Raw genomic sequence first — 21,042 nt, 5'->3', positions numbered from 1 at the left:
TTTGATTATAAAGGGCATTATTGAGGTATTTGGCAATATTTGTATGGAATCTTTGGATTAGATGTTAGTAATACAGCACTATCAATTTTCTGATTTTATGACTATTTGATGATTATTATATAAACAAGGGGAAAATACTTGTGTAGTAGTGCATTCATGTAGTCAGGCATACTGGAGTATTACATGTGAAGGTTATTCTCAGTGGGTGAAATTAAAAATATTTGTAGTTTTTTAAAAAATTTTCTCTTATTTTGAAGTTATTTTTAAATAATTAAAAGAAAGATTAACAAATCTTATCATTCTTGTGTAAACAAATCACATGGAACTTGAAAGGAAATAATGGTTAAGCAGCAAAATTGTGATAGTTGTATATTTAAGAATGGGGGGAATAGGTTATTATGGAAGTTTCTTCACAAAATAGCAACAGGAAATTGAATGAAGCTTGGCTATAGAAAAGAAATTTTCATTGAAACCCTGGTGTCTCCCTCTTATTTTAAGGAGATGGAGGAAAATGTTCATTGAACTGCCTGGGATTTGTTTACATTAAAAAAAAAAAAGGAAGAGTGAAGTTAATAGCAACCTAAAGAAAATGCAAGAACTGAGAATTGGAAGTAGCTTGTTGAAAGATCTTACTGTAACCACAAATATCTTAGGCTAATAGTCAAAGACACCAAGATAATTCATCAGTTAATTGAAAAGAGTTTCACAGGAGACTTGAACAATAGAGGCAAAATAGGCCATCAACTGATATTTTTACATCCAATAAATTGTTCTGTTCATAGAGTTTACCTAAAGAGAATCAATTAATAATGCTATGAGCTGTTATTTCTTTGTGTAATCAACTTCTTTCTGCAGATCATCCCCATAAAATTGGGGAAGAAGAAAGATGAGAATATGTACTCATCCCTTTCCAGGAACAACCAGAAAACTGAAAATGCTAATCCCCTTATAAACAACATTGAAAGAAAAATAAAACTCACATTTATGAAAAGTCTACTTTGATCCAGATGTATTCTATAAACCATCTCATTGAGTTCTTTCAACTGTAATGAAAAGTAGCTATTATTTTTCTCCTTGTTAAAATGAAGAAATGGAGGCTCAGAGAGGTTAAGTGACTTACCTAGAGCCACACAGAGTAAAAATGGAACTAGAAAATTAGTCAATCTTATCTTGGACATCATTTGTCTTCATATAAATATTTTGGAACCTAGATATCATAATTCCCATATAAGAAGATTAATTTAAACTCATGCATTGTTTAAAGTCTTGTGTTCCTTTTGCCTGTTTAACCTTTTTCCTTTAGTAATATCTGAGATCTCTAAATATCATCTTTGTTATATAATTAATAATAATAGCTACAACATGAATATTTCGAAAGCAATTTGTATTTTACATGCACACTTAATTTCCATCTTCTTGACAGCTAGATAAATTTATTTTTTCTCTGTTTTATAGATGTGGATACTGAAGTTCAGACTAGTCAAGGGGATAGCTCAAGTCACACAGTGAAGAATCATGACTAGATCCTGGGCCATAAGCAGACAATGATGTCACATAGGAAAAAAAAGCAGGTTAGTTTATGATTGAAGTAAGTCTTATAGTGTAGGTCAATAGAAGTAGGGAAGAAACCAGAAGGGAAACAAGCTACACAGTGATGCTCAGAAGATAGGCATGGATAGTGGTTGACCAGTTTTTGGATTTAAATATTTAGTTGGTCTTCAGTTGGGAGAGATATAATGTATTTTGCATTTAAGGGCATCCAGAAGATCAATTGCCAATGAATATACCTAATGGTACTGTTCTAGGCTCTCCAATGGCCATGGGCTTCTAGGATTCTGCCAGCCCCTTAATTCTGCCTGTGGAGCCTGCCACCAAAGAGTGAACCTGTTTGCGAAGGACCATAAATGAAAGAAAACTACTTCTGGATCTCAGCCTATGGACTCCTCCTCCTGCCCCATGCTCTGTTGGAGCACATGGGAAAACAGTCTGCATCAATGGCCTGCTGCTTGGACAAGAGCAACACCATGTGCAAACATACCAGGCAAATGGCTGGCACATGCAGCTCAGGACCAGCTGCTCGGATAGCTTCCAGCCTGCTGGGACAACAGTGAGCTAGTTCCCCAAAGGCAAATAATAATAATAAAGCTGTAAATGAGCTTGGAGAGTCTTTGTCAAACTAAATCTAGTAACTTGTCTCCCATATCCTAAACAAAAAATAATGTGTTATGCTTTGCTACATCAGTCTTCAGCACTTAGCTGAGTGTTTGTACTCAGGTAAGTCTATTTGGTTGCTAGTGAGTTCATGGGCAATATAAGCACTGTAAAAGCAGGGACACAATCTTCCCTTTTCATCATGTGCCTAGGCTAGCGTCAGACACATAGTGGCTGCCTAATCAACATGTGATAGGTGAATGAATATAATATGATCACTTAATATAGCGGAAAATGATGTCATTCTGAATTATCAATCCTAGACTACCTTAGGCTATCTATCATCTATCTATATATCTATCTATCCATGCCTTAACTTCAAAAGAGAATAAGATTTCATTCTTTTTTATGCCTGAGTAATATTCTGTTGTATATATAAACTGTATCTTTTTTATCCATTCATCTATTGATGGACATTTAGATTTCTTCCATATCTTGGCTATTGTAAATAATGCTGCAATGAACTTAGGGGTGTCTTCATTTTATTCAGATATATACCCACAAATGAAACTGCTGTATCACATGGTAGTTCTATCTTTAATTTTTTAAGGAACTTCCATACTGTTTTCTGCAGTGGCTGCACCATTTTACATGCCTACCAACAGTGCAAGAGGGTTCTCTTTTCTCTGCATCCTGGCCAACACATCAGCTTTTGTCTTTTTCAAGAGAGTTGTTCTGACAGGTGTGAGATGTGATTTTGATTTGCATATCCCTGATGATTAGTGATGTTGAGCATCTTTTCATGTGCCTCTTGTCCATCTGTTTATCTTCTTTGGAAAAATGTCTATGCAGGTCCTCTGCCCATTTTTTAATGGATGGACCTTGAGGGTAGTATGCTCAGTAAAATAAGTCAGACATAGAAAGACAAATACTGCATGATTTCTCATATGTGTGAAATACATAAAACAAAACAAACATAAAACAGATTCATAGTGGTGGTTCCCACAGGGAAAAGGGGTTAAGAGCAGGTCAAATAAGTGAACTGGATTAAGAGCTACAAGCTTTCAGTTAAAAAGTAAATGTCACGGAGAATGTAATGTGAAGTATAGGGAAAATACTAAATACTGTTATAATAAATTTGTATAGTGACAGATGGTAACTAGAATTATCATAGGATCATTTTGCAATGTATATAAACATCAAATCACTATTTTCTACAGTTAAAACTCATAAGGTATTGTATGTTAATTTAATTTTATTTCTTTTAAATTTTAATTTATTTTTTCAAATACATTTGTCTCTGCCTCCCCCCCACCACTTTTCCTTGCCCCCTCTCTCCTTCCCTCCCTCAGCTCTTCCCCTTTGGTTTTGTCCATGAGTCCTTGCTATATGTTCCTCGACTTTCCCCTTCCCTTCCCTTTCCCTGCCCCCCCGCCCTTGTCTCTGTTGATTTCTTTTCCTTTCAGTGTTGCTGGTCTTATTTTCCTTGCATCTTTGTATTGTTGGTTAGGTTCTGCTTATAGGTGAGATCATATGGTATTTGTCTTTCGCCCCCTGGCTTATTTCTCTTGGCATAATGCTCTCCAGTTCCGTCCATGCTGTCTCGAAGTTTAGTAGTTCTTTTTTTCTTTCTGCTGCATAATATTCCATTGTGTATATGTACCATAATTTTTTGATCCAATCATCTACTGATGGGCATTTACATTGCTTCCAACACTTGGCTATTGTAAATTGTGCTGCTATGAACATTGGGGTGCATAGGTTCTTTTGAATTAGCGTTTTGGGATTCTTAGGGTATAGTTCCAGCAGGGGAATCCCTGGATCGAAAGGCAGTTTAATTTTCAGCTTTTTGAGGAAATTCCACACTGCTTTCCAGAGTGGATGCACCAGTCTGCATTCCAACCAACAGTGTACGAGTGTTCCCTTTTCTCCACAGCCTGGCCAGCACCTGTTGTTTGTTGATCTGTTTATGATGGCCATTCTGACCGGTGTGAGGTGGTACCTCATGGTGGTTTTGATCTGCATTTCTCTGATGGCTAGTGATGCTGAGCATCCTTTCAAATGCCTCTGGGCCCTCTGTATCTCGTCCTTGGAAAAGCGTCTGCCCAGGTCCTTTGCCCATTTTTTGATTGGATCGTTTGTCTTCTTGGAGTGGAGTTGAGTGAGTTCTTTATATATCTTGGAGATCAAACCTCTATCTGATGTATCATTTGCGAATATATTTTCCCATATGGTTGGCTCCCTTTTCATTTTGCTGATTTTTTTTTTAATTTTAAAAGAGAGAAAAAGAATAAGAATTGGTAGCAGTGCTAAGATTTCTTTCACCTCATCACTTTCTCCTGATACCTTTAGAGAATGCACAGTCTCTACCTATGCAGTTTTGACAGAAATAAAAGTGACTATCAGGCATCTAAATTATTCTAAATTTGTAGGATCCCAAAATAATGAACCATTGGAATTGGGATATAGTCAGGGATGGACCAGTCTATGATAAAGACCCCAAAATTATTATACTCTGGTTTCTCTTCAGATCATATGTATCCTGCAACTTTTAAAGACCTAAGAATTAAAGTCACCTGTTATATGCCTCTAAAAAAAACTTGAATATTAAAAAAGTAATTCAAATACCCAGCCAATGCAAAGATATTTTTAAGGTGATGGCAGCTGGCAGCCAGAAGTTCTTGTGATGACACAGCCATCAGTGTCAAATGGTGGACAAAGATAAGTGAGGAAAATGCCAGCAACAGCATCTTAAGTAATTAAGGAAGACTGTTGACTTAGAGGGTCATATGCGTAACTTAACTAGTATATCTTGCCTCTGGCTGGTTTTTCAAACCTCCCCTTCTGATTGATTCTATTTACTACCCAATAACCTTCTAATAGATCCATTTTCAATGTAATTCAATCAAAGCTGGCTTAATTGATTTGCCAACAAGAACATATTTTGATAAGAGAAATATTGCCAAAGGCAGTTAGCACTACCTAGTTTCCAATAGTGTAACAGATGCTTTGGAGATGAAGTGAGAAAAAACTATATTATCCAGTGTTTGACAAGTTTTACCTAGCATCTTGGAACCATGAGAAGGAAATCAGGCATGGGTTGCAGTAAGTTCTTTACTTGTGCATAAACTCTTATGACTGACACATTGCCAAATTATACCATTCATTTATTCTTTCCTCAACATCTACTGAGTACCTACCATGTGCTAGGAGCTATGCTTATTGCTGAAAATGTCATAATAGGTTTCACAGGTTAAAATGTTGGTCCTGAGATCCAGCTGCCTGAGCCTGAAGAGTGGTGTTATCATTCCCAGCAATGAGATGCTAGGCAATTGACTTAACCTCTCTGTGCCTGTTCCATCTGTACAATGGTATTAATAGGATCTGCCATATATATTTGCTGCATTAATTATTAATAGTATCTACTGCACAAAGTTGTTGCATTAATAAATTTAATCCCCCTTAAAAAAGTGACTCACACAAAAGAAGCATTCAATACATTTTAGTAGTGGTTTCTGTGTTAATTTTATTAGCTGAATGTTTGACAAATGTTGGGCACAGAAAGACAACAGGGAAACATTATACACTTGAAATGTCATAAGCAAGGATATGCCAAAAAATTTTAAAAGATTCACATTTAAAAAAAAAAACCTAGAAAAGAAAAACACTGAAAAGGATATGCAGGAAAACTCTAAAGAAAAACACCTAGGGAAGCCATTTAAAAACAAGGAACATCTAAGCTAAAACCTAAAGGGTAAATGGGAACCAGTTCGTTTGAGTGGGGATGGTCAAGGTTGGAGGAAGCTGAGTGTGCAAAGGGTCAGATCAAGAAGACATGACATATAGAAGGAAATGAATACATCCAGAATGGCCTGAGTAGAGGCCATGTGTTGAATCAGGTGGTGGGGAAGGGAGAGGAAACAGTGGGCTATGAGGATGGGAAGGTAAGCATGAGCTAAAGTGGGAAGAGTTGTGTTAAAGACCATGCCCAAGATTCATGAACATTTACTCCAGAATTTTAAACAGAGCAGAGTTAGGACCAGATTGGCACTTAAGCAAGAAACCAGTGGACAGAGTCTGAAAGATAGTCAGGAGACCCATGGGAAGAACAATTAGACTAGTGTGTTATAATAGAGTAGACACATTGGCATGTGGTGTAATATGGCAGATTTCAATGAGAAATGATAGGTGTTTAGAAAATATACAGGGAGCAGAGTAATGAGTAATTAGCAATCTATTTGAAGTGAGAATAAAACAAGAAGGAAGAAGTTGCAAATGAGATCCCATATTCCGTCACAAACCATGAGGAAGAAAGTGGTAACTTACTGGAATATAAAAGCAGAAGGAAGGAGTAGCTGGTTGCATCTGTACTGAACAAGTAGAGACTTTTTTCTTGTCATTATTCCCAAAATAACATAACTATTTGCATAGCATTTATATTATGTTCAGTATTATAAGTAATCTAGAGATGATATAAAAAATATAGAAGGATTTACATAGGTTATATGCAAATAACATATAATTTTATATATGAGGTTTGAGCATCCACAAATTTTAATATCTGTGGGGGGTCCTGGACAACTATATTTTTCTCCAGAGTTGGGTTTCCTTTCTATGTGTTCTTTCCTCCTAAGTTTGTCAAAAGTCTCAAAGGAAACAATATCCTTGATTTTCATTTCTTAAAAGACTTCTGGCTGTTTAGGTTTAAGATATTAACAACTAATATACCTATAGCATAACAATTTACTAAGTAATCAATCCTCCTAACAACAAAGAAGATTGGGATGACTCTGAATTATTGGACACCAACCAACCAGATGGAAGGTGGAAGACTCAGCCAAGCAGCTTGTTGACCTACACAGTATTATACAACTGCCTCAGACCTTCCAATACTAGAGTCACCCTCATCAACAACCTCAAAAACAAACACTTTAAGTGTTTCTTTGTCCCTGACCACATCACTCCAACATGGTAAGGCCTGTGTGGGATCAGGTTAACATATAACCTTGCAAACAAAAAAATAACTGAATATTGCCTATCTCTGCTAAAGAGATGCTACTGATGAATGATAGAATATAGTTCAGATGGAAGGACAAATGTAATACACATCTGTTTAATATAAATGTTCATAATCCATAAGTGATGGAAAAAAAACAGGACTAATCCATTTTCACTGGATATCATGTGTTGCTCTTTTTAAAAAAGAAAATATTCAAAATACCTATTAAAATAACTCAAGATGACTTATTAAGAGTTGTTCAGGAATGAAATATCTGAGTTCTAATAATTATTTTCTGTGTCTAAAACAAAACATTTATGGTGTGTTTATTTTATGTTAGATGCTATGCTAAGTGATTTAGGAAGATTGTTTCATTTGGTTAATTACCTCTTCTGTAGGTCCCATTATTATCTCTTTTTATAAAAACATTTGATTTTTTGAGAAAACCCAAGCTCTGAGTGCCTTGAGAACTGACTTTTTTGTGACCCTAGCAAGTATAATAGCCAGGATTTGCCCTAGGTTCTATCTGGAACCTAGTTTGATATTTTTTTTCTTTCTAGCAAGCTGTACAGATTACCCAAGAATGTTGTGCTGAGTTATGTAAGTCACATAAAAAGATGAGAAAAAGCTGTATCACACAGGAAGTTGAAAGTATTAAACTCTCTCCTTCTAAATCCTAAAACAGTTAAATGATATCTGAAAAAAATCTTTGTACAATAAAATATGGCATACTGCTCAAATTTCAGAATATCGAAATTAGAGTTGAGTGACTGGAGGGTGCCATACCTACTACATAGCACAATTTTTAAAAAAAAACCTCTCATGTTATTATATATAATAATAGACCCTATTATTACAGGAAATCAACAGCAGAGTTGATGAGGCTGAGAATCAAATCAGTGATTTGGAATATAAGGAAGAAAAATATATTCAATCAGTACAGCAAGAAGAAAAAAGAATCTAAAAAAATCAAGGTTAGAATAAGGATGCTCTGGGACAACTTCAAATGTTCCAACATTCCTATCATAGGGGTGCCAGAAGGAGAGAAGAAAGGTCAAGAAATTGGAAACCTATTTGTAAAAATAGTAAAAGAAAACCTTCCTAACTTGGTGAAGGAAATAGACATACAAGACCAGGAAGCAAAGAGAGTCCCAAATAAGATGGATATAAAGAGGCTCACACCAAGACACATCATAATTAAAATGCCAAAGGTTAAAGATAAAGAGAGAAAGTGAAAAGCAGTAAGAGAAAAGCAGATAATTTGCTACAAAGGAGTTCCCATAGGCTGTCAGCTGATTTCTCAAAAGAAACTTTGCAGGCTAGAAGGGACTGGCAAGAAATAGGCAAAGTCATGAAAAGCAAGGACCTACAGCCTAGATTACTCTGTCCAGCAAAGATGAAGGGCCAATAAAGTGCTTCCTAGACAAGGTAAAGCTAAAGGAATTCATCATCACTAAACCATTATTATATGAAATGTTAAAGGGACTTACTTAAGAAAAAGAACATCAAAACTATGAACATTAAAATGGCAATAAATACATAACTATCAACAATTGAATCTAAAAAACAACTAAACCAACAAGCAAAACAGAAACAGAATCATACATATGGAGAACATTGGGATGGTGGCCAGGGGGAAAATGGGGGAAAAGGTGAAATGATTTAGAAGTACAAATAGGTAGTTACAGAATAGGCAGGGGGATGTTAAGAGCACGTATAGGAAATGGAGTTGCCAAAGAAATTATATGCATGACCCATGGACATGAACAAAGGAGGAGAGGTCTCCAAAGGGAGTGGGGGGTGCTGGATGGATGAGGGCAAAAGGGGAAAATTGGGACCACTGTAATAGCAGAACCAAAAAACAAATATTTAAAAAGTCTCTCCATGTTATTATATATAATAATAACACCTCGTTTTTAAATCAGTGATTATATTATGTTTTCTGATCTGTTAGGTTTTCCTCCTACCTGGTGACTTTTTCTCCAACAATTATATTTCCCTAGACTTCCTAATAATGAAGAGGAGGTAGACAACACATTAGCAAATATCAGTGAATGCCAACGCTTTTTCCTCCTTATTTTCTGTATTTTTTGTTTCTTTGATAATTTAACAGAATAAAGAAAGCTTGGATCTTCAAAGTTACATCAACACCAAACATTTTAAAATGGCAAATCAACTCTGATTTAGGAATTAATTCCAGATTTAAAAGAGTAAACAAGATCTAACTGAAATTATCCTGAAGTTCACCATCATAACTAGGAAGATTAAAAGTGTATATATGGAAAATTCTGAAAACTTAACACAGGCACTTTTTGTAAAATCCAGAAATAGTTGATCCTAGCAAACCCAGTCTATTCTTGAAGCATCCAAGAGGATAAAAACAAATACATTTAACTAACCAAAGGGAACTCCTGAAGTCACAAACAGACATGTCTACAGAGGCAAGGTCGATGCTGTAACTGAATGAAGGAGGCCTGCATGAGACTGCAGGACTGGCGGGGACCAGAAGGATGCCATATATAAAGAGGAAACAGCTCCTCAACTGCATGGTTACCATGTAGGAATATTGGATCAAGATCAGAGGAGCTTTCACATTTCAAAAAAAAGCAGGACTTACAGATGTTTCATGTGAAACTGAAGAAAACATCTCTACTATCCAAACTGGACCCAAGAAAAACCAAATCATGACTCTGAACTCTGGATTAGATTTACTCCCCTACTTAAGCACTGAAGCTTGGGCAGCACAAATAACTCGCCAAAAGTTGGACCTTTAGAAAGGGACAGAACTGGAAATATAACTCATGCTCCCTCCTGCTCTCCATATTTATGGAGCTCTCGAAAAAAGACAACAGATGACATTTTCTTGGTGGCTGTTCCTTCAGGACATAATGGCAAGCCCCAAACTGGGCCATCATCAGGGAAATGACCAGAAGGCAAGTATGAAACAGTTGGCACTATGTACTGAAGCTCTTCTCTGTCCACCAATCAGTCACAGTTGCATTACTTCCCCCTTTGAAATGGGAATTTCTGCTCAGGAGCAGACCATTAGCACCGATAAGGAGCTCCTACTTAGGCGTGGTCACCATTAAGTGAATCAAGAACCAGCTTTGAGTGGAGAATCCCTATTCATGTCACTGAAATAATATGCAAGGCAAAAACTAGTTTAATTTATTAAATCATATGGTCATGTTTCTTCTCAAAGTATTTTTCAAAATTATTTAAAAATACCAAATTTTATCTGTAATACTATCTTATTACAAGTCAATGAAAATGTATGCCTCTTTTGCATTCCAAGGTCTCTAAGCAGAAAGCCACAGATTCAGATTAAGAACACCTCATGTGCTGATATTCTCCAAAGGAAACTTTTCTAGTCCCTTGTGTTATTGAGTATGTTCTCCCACCATGAGGCTTTGGCCTCATCCCAAGTGAACTCATGAACTCATGCCCTTGATATGTTATTTATATTTTCCCAAGTACATTAAAATGAATTCAAAATTATTAAGAAAAATAAAGCCTGTCCTTGTATCATCTATAACCATTTTTGCCACCATACTGTGAGAAATTCTGATTTAAATAAAAGTTGGACTAACTCTAATATTGCCACAACTTGATAATAATGTTATATTCATTATATATACATACATATATCCATACACATATATGTATATATATTAATATATATTAAGATATATGTGTATATATACTCCTCACTCAAGGATATATATGTTTATTGATTTTAGAGAAAGGAAGGGGAAGAGAAAGAGAGGGAGAGGGAGTGGTATGGGTGAAAGAGAGAGAGAGAGAGAGAAACATTGATCAGTTGCCTCCCATACACACCTCCACCAGGGATAGAGAACCTAGATATGTGCTCTGACCAGAAATTGTACCCATGACCATTTGTTGTTTGGGCTGACATGGCAACCGACTGGGCCGCCTGGCTAGGTCACCTTCATTATATTAATAAAGTATCAAGAGTTACAAGAAAATATGCTTAATTCATATATTAACGCAAAGATTAAGAATAGTAAAAGCACATGTTGTTTAATGTCTCAGACATTCTCTCCATGACACTCTAACTGCTGTTATCTTCATTGCACAAATGAGGAAACTGAGGCATCGGAAAGTAATTTGCCCAAGGTGTTATCAAACCAGTCAGCATCAGAGGCAGGTCTTGAATTCATGAATCTACCTTGAGAATTCACATGTTCACTAGACCATTCAGTATCTCTATGAAGGCATTGGCATCAGAGACACAATCTGCCATAATAAACGTAACCTCAAGGAGGACAAAGTCCTGTGGGTCCACACACGCATTTGTGTCCAGTGCTTGAGGCTCTCCTTGGTCTGCACTGACCATAAGAAATGAAGATTCAGAGTCACCTTTAATCAGGGCCACCAAGACCTCTGTGTTATTCCTGAGGTCATTGCAAAGCTCTACAAAAAGATTCACAGTGGAGATAAAACCACCTATGAACTGACAGGGAGAAGTTCTCTGCCTAGCCCCAAGAATGTTTCTTTCCACCCCCAAAGGGGAACCTGCTGAGACATGCAGAGGAAGATTTGAAAATAAAACAGGCAGCAGCAAGTGCAGGGCATCCTCCCATCCAGCAGGCTGCCCAAGACCTACCAACACAATGACTGTAAGCTTAGGATGAAAAGGGGGAAAAAGAAAGGGGTGCCCTGAAGAGGTTTATATCAGATTTAAGTTGATAACATTTAAAGCAGTTCACAGACTGCTTTTATGCTCCTGGTAATCTCATAAGGTGAGTTTATCATCATTCGACATAAACAGTTGTTAATTCACTTGATTAAGATCAGTCTTAACTAATAAGAGAGCCTAAAAGGAAAACCTCAGCCTCTACAAATGAATTCCTGCTCCACAAGAGTAGGAGGGAAAATAGATTGCCAAATGCTTAGGCTTATATTCACTCATCAGAAAGGCAGAGACAATATTAAGTCTATGGATTATGAGGGCATTTTCCCAGGATGCTATTCATTTTGAAAGCTGCATTTACATTGTCCATAGGGCTCTGTGTGGTGGACTCCATTTACATTCAGAGAGAAGCAGAGAAAATAAATATATTCACATTAAGTGTGTTGGAACCACAAATGACAACGTTAAAGGCAATAGAGAAACTGGCCCTAGACTTTCTCAAGGAAGTTGCCCCTCACCCTACAAGTTCCTTGATTTACAAAACATCGCCTTCAGCAATGCTACGGACCAAACACGAGCAAAAGCCAAACTCAGGCATCAGATCACAAATATGAAAACTCAAAATGTCAGAGAGCCTTTACCCTAACTTGTCCCTATCCCTCACTCTGAGAAATCAGAGGTTAACACAGTGAACTAGCCAAGATCAAATAGCAAATGTATGTGACAAAGACTAGAACACCAGCCATTCTGGCTATGAGTTCCGGATTTTCTCCCCTACCTTCCATTTATAGCATCGGAATTAGAAGTATAGAGCAGGGCTCTGGGCTCAAAAGAACCAAGTTTCAAGTTTTAATTTGTGACATTCAGCAAGTTTTTTAACCTTGTGTATATTCAGTTTCCTCATTAGCTAAATGGGGAGAGTAACAGTGCCTACCTAATAGAGTTATGGTGCCCAGAAGTCAGAGTTATCATGCATATAAACACTCAGCACATAGTCTGACTCAAGGATGCCTTCAATAAATGTTAGCAGTTTATTACAATGCCCATGAAAATGCATTATAAACTGTAAAGTGCCATTGAATGTTATTTATTACTACAGCCTAATTTTCCTAACGAGGTAATGTACCATGTTATACAAATCTTTTCTCTCTTATATATCATAATAGCATTTAGACAGTTACAAAATAATCTATAAAGTCATCTTGTTTGTCATCTTTTTAATATAAGAAATTCAAACTGTAGATGTAATCATTCTTAATACTCCTACATATCGCAATCCAGGCCCAGATAGTAAATGTCTCCTTGCACATTGCTGCAGATTAGTCAGTAAGACAAATGACCTTCTCTGACAACAGTATTTACTCAAAACAAATTTGAATGATGTGCTATAACAACAACAACAAAAAATATTTGATCTTTCCCCAGTTTCTGGCACAGTGCCCCTAAAACCCTTCATATTCCTTGGGTGATAGGTGTCTCTTTTATTATTTATAAGGACCCCTTTTAGACTCTACTTGAATTTATGCTAATGAGATGACTCAGAGGAAGGCCCCTAGGTAGTATTATGGGGACAGTTCATCAGAAAAACCAAAGGTGATTAAACGGTAGGAAATTTCAGCCCCTCAATCTCTTCAGCAATTGAGCACAATCATGTGACCAATGATTTCATCAATTGGGTTGACTCCATGAAACCTCAGTAAAAACTCTGAACCATGGAGGCTCAGAGAGCTTCCAGGTTAGTGAACACATCGAAGGACAGTACACCTGAAAAGGGCGTGGATACTTCAACCCCCATGCCATGCCTTATAGATCTCCTCTATTTGACTGTTCCTGAGTTGTATCTTTTACAACAGAACTATAATTGTAAGTATAGCTCTTTTCTGAGTTCTGTGAGTTGTTCTAACAAATTATCAAATCTGAATTAGGAGGCTTGTGGGAACTCTCAAATTCATAGCTGGCCAAGTAGACTGTAAGTGGCTTAGGGAGATCCAGACCTTGGGACTGGCATTTGAAGTAGGGTCAGTCTTTTGGGACTGAACTCTTACCCTGTGGTGTCTGTGCCAACTCTGAATAGTTAGTGTCAGCATAAAATTGAGTTATAAAACACGTGACTGGTGTCAGAGACTTGCTGTAGAAAGGATGCAAAAGGGAATTGCTCTGGTTCTGAGGCTTCCTTCCCAGGTTGATAACTAGACTTGGTCTGCATGTTAGCTTTTAATACCTCCTCTTGCAATTTTTAGACTCTCCAACTGGAGCAGAAAGAGAGGATGTCTGCCCGCTATGTCCTCAAGCTGTGTCTGAGGTTGTAGAGACCCAAGACAGTCAGTCACCGGCTTTAGTAAAAACTAAGGTAGAATTTTAGAAGAAACATTGATGACCTACTATGAAGTTTACTTGTCTGAGTTATCCCTGATTTTGTTTAATCCTTCTAGTTGTAAATTAAGAAAGATGTGTTTGCTTCTAAGGTGTTGTACAGGGATGAGATTCAGCCAGATACCCAGGTAGTCCAAAGGCAGCAAGGGCATGTGACTGGATCCTGAGTTCCAGCCTTGGTTCTGCCTTTTAGAGTTTAAATGACTTCATCAAGGTCATACAGCTAAGGAGCCTCCATTTCATCATTCTTACAGTGAGGAAGTTTTATCAGCCTTGATGTGTTCTAGAAGCCACCAGTATCACACTCACCAGGCATGCTTGTGATGGCAGTCCACGCATCGGCAGACTGGAATCCACATTATAGATGAGCAGCCCAGACAATCATGGTGCCCAGTAAAAACTGGCAACTAAAAGACTTAACTCCTTTCATTCTATTATAGCATTATGTAGCATCAGTTCTTCCTGTCATTTCTTTAAGTGAGAAATAGGTTATCAGTTTGGTGAGGGCACTATCAAGGTAGGCATCATATACTACAGTATTAATAAGTCTTGCTAAGTGGTAAGGCTAGTTAAATAAAATCAACACACATAATGTGTCAATCTAGAAAATTCTCTCTGATGATTCCCCGAAATCTCCTTGCATAACTTTGCCTTTGTAATAGCTTCTTTTGTGTGAGTTTTTCAGATAATGACACTATCTTCCCATTTAATTGGTCTATATAGTTCCAGTCTCAGAAGTAAAACTCTTTCCCAATTGTATACCAAACCAGTTGCAATCTTCTTGACTGATGCAGTAATTTCAGTCAGTGAACAAACACGCAGTTAATGTATGATGCCTCATTTTAACCATCATGGAGGTGTTCCTTAGAGTGACAAAGGAATTTAAGTGATTCTGTTGTGGTTAAAAATGCCACTGTTTCTGGACATAAAGATTAGTGCTGAATCCTAAAATTCTATCCCCTTCAAAGGTCATCTGCTGTTGCAAAATTTTAGATTCTTGTTTCTCCTTTTCTCTCTGTCTCCCCACCTTAATCCCTCCCTTTCATATAGAATTTAGATTGTGATTGTAAGCACTTAGCTGAGGGCATTGGCTTTGTTATTTTCATTTGAGAGTACCTGGTTTCCACACAAACACATTTACATTTTGAACAATGTTTACACTTTGTCTTCCTTCCCAAACTGACATTTTGGGAAAACACAGATGACCTAGATCATCTGCTGGACCTATATTCCTACTTCCCTCATTTAAGTGGCTACTATATGAATATCTTGATGCAAATGCCTAAGCCATTTGTAATGAGATAGGTTATTTAGAGTAATTCCAATTTAGCTAGAAAAATCTTGGATTCACACACACACACAAACTGTCATGGGTAACTAAAAATCAAGGCTGTCTTGGATGGTAAAGATCTTTTGTTTTCATTATTATAAAAGATTTCAAGGGAACACAAGTCCTCAAGCTCTGATTAGATTTTATGAACAAGACTCTTTCTGCATTCTGGTTGCACAGAACCGACTCTCTGTAGGCCCAGCTATTTGGGAGTAGATAGGAAGGATGGAGGCACTCACAGCTTTGAGAATACGATCAAAGCTACAATCTCCCCCAGCACCATGTGATTTTCAACAAGGGTGGGTGGGGGTACATATTCTGTTCCCAGATTCAAAAAATGCTGGGCTGGGAATCTTCCCATACATGATCTCAGTGAGAGCTACTCAAACTACAGGCCACAAGCAGGGATGTTCTGTAAGTTACTTGCTCTGCGTTTACAACAATATAATGAAATTGATGGAAAAAAATTCAGAAACTTTATAGACACTTAAAAACAATTTTATGCCATTGAATCTAAAAATGTAAAAAAAGGGAGCTTGTATGTTGTGTATTTTTTAATTTAATTTTAATGTATTTTGATTGCATTTTAAACATGTGCTCATCTGCAATGGATTATAAATTTTAAAACAGCAATAAAATTGACCCTTTACCACAAATAATTTGAAAAACATAGCTCTACATGGGAGCTTGTATTTACCTTTCATAAGAAGTCTCAAAAATCATGGAACTTCCAAGCCATGATGTGTCCATCTCTACAAATTCTAAAGGACTATGCATCCCATATATGGGATATGGTTTTCCCTTATAAGAAATGCAGCCACAGAGACATGGCAGGCAACCTTGTGCCATTCGTGCCAAATTTGCTCAAGAATCAGAACTCAGAATTTCCAAGAGGAAAGAAGGATTCAAACAGCAGGCAACAGTGCAGAGGTAGATGCTAATGTTATAGCATCCCAGTGTTAGCCTCAACCTGGATGAGAGATGCATCTCCCTGAGGGATGCACTGAGCCCTTTGAAGAAATACATAAAATGCACTCAAAGGTAGAAGCCTTCTATGTTCTAATACCTGTACTCAGAGGCCATCAGTGGTGACAGCTGTGCAGGGCAGAAGACCTGGGCCACAGAGACTGTGGCAGCCTCAGTGACCATGTCAACATCCCCTGCCCACAACTTCTCTAATGGGATACTTAATCCACTGTGGAAGCTGGGCACCCTGAGTGTTTGGGGGTGGAGCTCCTGAGAATACATGTAAACACTGCACCCAGTCTTGGCGCCTCAGGGGCTTCTGAAAAGAGTCCACAGACCCCCTTATCCATGGCAATGATTTTCTAGAAATGGGGACTGAGGCTGTTCACAAGGAGGGGTCGTCCCCTCCAGCAAGTTGTGATGTGATCAAAGTGTAGAGCAAAGACTCAAGTGGTAACAGAGAAGACCCACTGTCCATTCTCAGGATCTCAGCAAATGAGACATTGCGTCTCTGTTAATGATGAGAATTACTATGCCCTTTAGGTATGCTGAAAAAAAAATGAAGTGTAAGATAACCCTTGAATTTATTGCTTTGGGTATAATGTGCAAATCCTCAAATGAGCCATGCAATGGGAAACAAGATAGCAGGTGTCCATGACACCCCTGCCACTCCATTTACCCACCACACATGTGCACACACATATGCACATGCATACACATACATATGTACACACACACACATTCCCATCACTAGCTCCTGTATGACTCCAGGCACAAAGCGAGGCCCACATCCCCACTCAGGGACTTAAGAGCTCATCCAAGGCTGCACAGCTACCTATAAGCCTCCTCAGGTGACAACTTTGGTCTTCCCACTTCTCTGATCTATTTTAAAAGTAAACAAATTCTTCACTTACTGGCTCCAAGTGAAAGCAGAAACGTCTTTAATTATTTATACCCAGCAAATGCAATCCATGTCTCAGATTCTGTGAAAACCCCAATGAAATGTCAGCTTCAAACACAATTTTAGAAAAAGTATCAGAACTTGGTATTGCGAGTGAAGTGTGTGCCTGAATAAACAGGCCAAATGGTTAGTAATAATTATATGGTCTTGAAAATAAACGCAGAAAGCAGCAAAAGAAAAACAGTGCATCCAAATACTTACCACTGAAAACCAAGAATTTTCAAAGTGGTTTTAACTCCAAGGATAGCTAAAGAAGGTATATACCTGAACTGGTACATTGGCCCCAAAAAAGCTAAATTGCTGTGTTTTTCAGAACCATGAATATCTGAGAGACCCTTTACTGGGTGGGAACTGTATTATTGTCAGGGAAAAAATAAGATCTCCAATGTTTGGGCATCGTAAGCTTCTTTCCCACTCCTGCCTTCCCCATGGAAAATTCAGCTTTTGCTCATTGGACTGGCCCATCTGTCTTCCTTTGCCATGGGATTTTGTCTGGCATCACCATTTCTGACTTTAATGATCACTAAATTGATCCATGACAGGAGGAATTATAACAGCCTGAAGATCCTATGAGATTAACATTAGAAATGGAAAGAACTACTGAACTGGAGGAAGGAAAAGAGAGGACTCAGTGAGGAAGAGCAGGACAGATAAAAGCCCAAGCAGGCTTTGAGTCTAGGGAAGTGGGAAGAGGTAGAAGATATGCAAGTGTTTGAGGAAGACAGTTACTTGTAGGAGAAATATACTTAGAGAAATGCAAAGAATGATTACAAAGTTCTATTGTGATTGCGACCCAAAACTTAAAAATCCACTTTGATCATTACCTGACCCTTTGAAATAATGTGGGGGATGGGGAACAGTGTCATTTTTATCAGTGGCATAGTGAGGCATTGCTTAACAGGTGCATTCAAGGACTGCTTAGTTCTCTGGAAGACTGTACCTGTGTTTGACATTGCTATTTACTATTTGATTAGAGCCCAGGCACTGAAGTTACATGTTAATGTGTACATTGATATCCAGTAGAAAAGATACCCCAAACAAAAACTGTTAAGGTTGTATTGCCCTGCTGAACGTTAATTAGTCTTCTAACCAACATAACAAACATAAGCTGACATTTTTAAATTCCTGTAAATGCCCAGTTCCTCAAGTGCTCTTGTAACCACCTTTACCATCTCATCTGTCCCCTTATTAATAAGTAAAATAAATGTGACACATGCTTATGTTATATTTGTATCACGATCAAAAAGTTAAGTTTTTGAAAATTATGCTTTGACAGATAAGAATGTAAAACTCTGCCTCTATCACTACCATTTTTTTTTTTTTTGGATAATGTCTCAAATTTCTTTTTTACTACTTTTTCAGCTACTAAACTACTTTGAACAACAACAATGAAAAGGCCATCCTAGTTGTGTGCTTTGAGTTTTCCCCCAATGTGGGAACTGCATTTGGTGATGTCTGGAAGCCTGGAGGTCAGGAAGCCTGACTTCTGGTCCTTGCCCTGCCTGACCCTGTAGGAATAGCTCCTGTCCTCTCTGGGGCTCAGTTTCTCCACCTGAAAAATGAGAGGTTGGGTCCCTAGGATTCCTTCCCCATTTCTAACAAGCTTGGAGTCTATTTCTGAATATCCCCGTTTGAAATGCTTTTATGTGGCCCTCTTGTCTATGTGGTAAGAATGTGCTAATACTTCCTCAGTTTTACCTCTTCTTTCACAAAGAAGAAAGACAATCTCCACCACAGGCACCTGTCCATACCCACCAGAAGAGTCAGTCCTGCATCCTGATTAGAGAAGAAATTCATTGGACCAGAGTGAAACCCAGCAGAGAAAATTGTAGTGAACACACAGTAAAGCAAGGCAAAGTAGTCAAGGCTCTCCCAACCCTGCCAATATGTAAATCCCTTCACAGCTTACAGAGATGATTTTATATTCATATTTGGGAGGGAGGAATAACAAAAAAAAATTCCATTCCCATCACTGATAAATATATTTAGGTGCAAATATCAGCAAAACCACATGTGGATCTGTATTCATTTTTGAGTTATTTGAAGTGTTTATGTCTGTTGAATATGTATTATTAAATTAATGCTGATTGGAGTTAGGAGGCAATTTAGATTAAAATGTATTTCATTGTGCTGTAGGTAGAGCTGAGTGTAGGAAGCAAATTATCTGGCAAATTGAACTTGCAGCACTCCAAGTACCCATTGCTGGTGAATATTTGATTTCCTGATTATCTGCTCTGTTTCCTTCCCAAAGCTGACAGGCTTCTTCCAGAGCTGCCTTGTAGGAAAGGAGACCAGCGTTAAGAGAAGGAAGGGGATAATTCCCAGTATCCCCTTCCCTGCCTTGGGTACAGAGGAAGGGCCAGAGAACCCTTCGTGGTCTATAAATGAATGAATGAATGAATGAATGGTGGTGGGGGAGGGTCACTTGTGAGTTCCTTTGAGTTTAAGTAAGGCCAGAGTTAATTATTTTTAATTAAATGAAGTCATGGCAATGAAAATTGCATTCAGTGAAAAAGGATCATGGATTCAAGTCAACTTGCCAGGGTGAAGAGAAAGAATGAGTCAGATAACAGTGACAGACCTCAATCACAGTTGTGATACAGTGTAAATATATGGGAAAATTGGTAGATTTTGCCCTATCATAAATTCCTAGAAACTGTTAGGGTTTCTTGGGTATGTCTCCTCCAAACATCCCCACTTCACTCTCTTCCAGCATCTTCTCATATCACAGAAAGACATGCCAGCTAACTGTGCTTCCCCAAATTCTGTTCTCTGGTTCTATCCCCACCAACACCTGTAAAGATGGATCACGGAAGCTGCTGAAGATGGTGGCAGAGTAGAATATGGGAGACAAGAAGATGTTATATGAGACCCATGGTCAAGGAGGCCCTGGCACTCAACCAAGTTTTACAGTAGAAGCATTAGCCACATGGAGGCCCTGGTCCCATCAATGCAGGTCACAAAGGGGATCAGAAGTGCCCATGAGTTAACACAACAGCCACCATAGTGGTATGCCCACTCAATAATGAAAATAATAATTCAATCTATTTTTAGTGAAATTTGCCACATTTTTCCTTATTGGCCATCCGTCGGGTGATCAGTTAGGCTCAGCCCAATAAAAATAAGGAATTGAGAAGATGTCCATTCTAAGAATGTCCTACCCAATTTCTAGATAAGGGTGACAAATTCAAATACAAACAACAGACCTACTAGGATTTCTGGAGGGGGATTTTTGTTTTGCCTAACTGTGCTCCATGATCTGACCATATATTGGGAAGAAATAGACTGACTCCCACTTTTGTGAAGGCCACATTTAACTCTATTTATGAACTAATATAACCAGGATAATCATGGCGATAGCTAACACTTTTCAAATGCCTATAAATAGCATTTGGTTAAATATTTTACACAAATTACCCCCATCTAATTCTCACAATTCTATGAGGCATTCTGTATTCTCCTTTCCATTTTACAGAAGAGTAAACTGAGGCACAGAGAGGTTAAATTAATCCACTCAAGGTCGTAAAGCTGGTGTTTTAGTCAAGAGGCTCATTGCTTTATCAGCAATCCTAAAATCTCTGTGACTTAACATACTAAACATATCTTTC

This window comes from Pteronotus mesoamericanus, unplaced genomic scaffold (genome assembly GCF_021234165.1).
Source record: "Pteronotus mesoamericanus isolate MK-2021 breed Mesoamerican mustached bat unplaced genomic scaffold, CSHL_Meso_final scaffold_54, whole genome shotgun sequence".
NCBI lineage: Eukaryota > Metazoa > Chordata > Mammalia > Chiroptera > Mormoopidae > Pteronotus > Pteronotus mesoamericanus.
The sequence above is the reverse complement of the archived record's forward strand: the minus strand, read 5'-3'. Positions refer to the sequence as shown.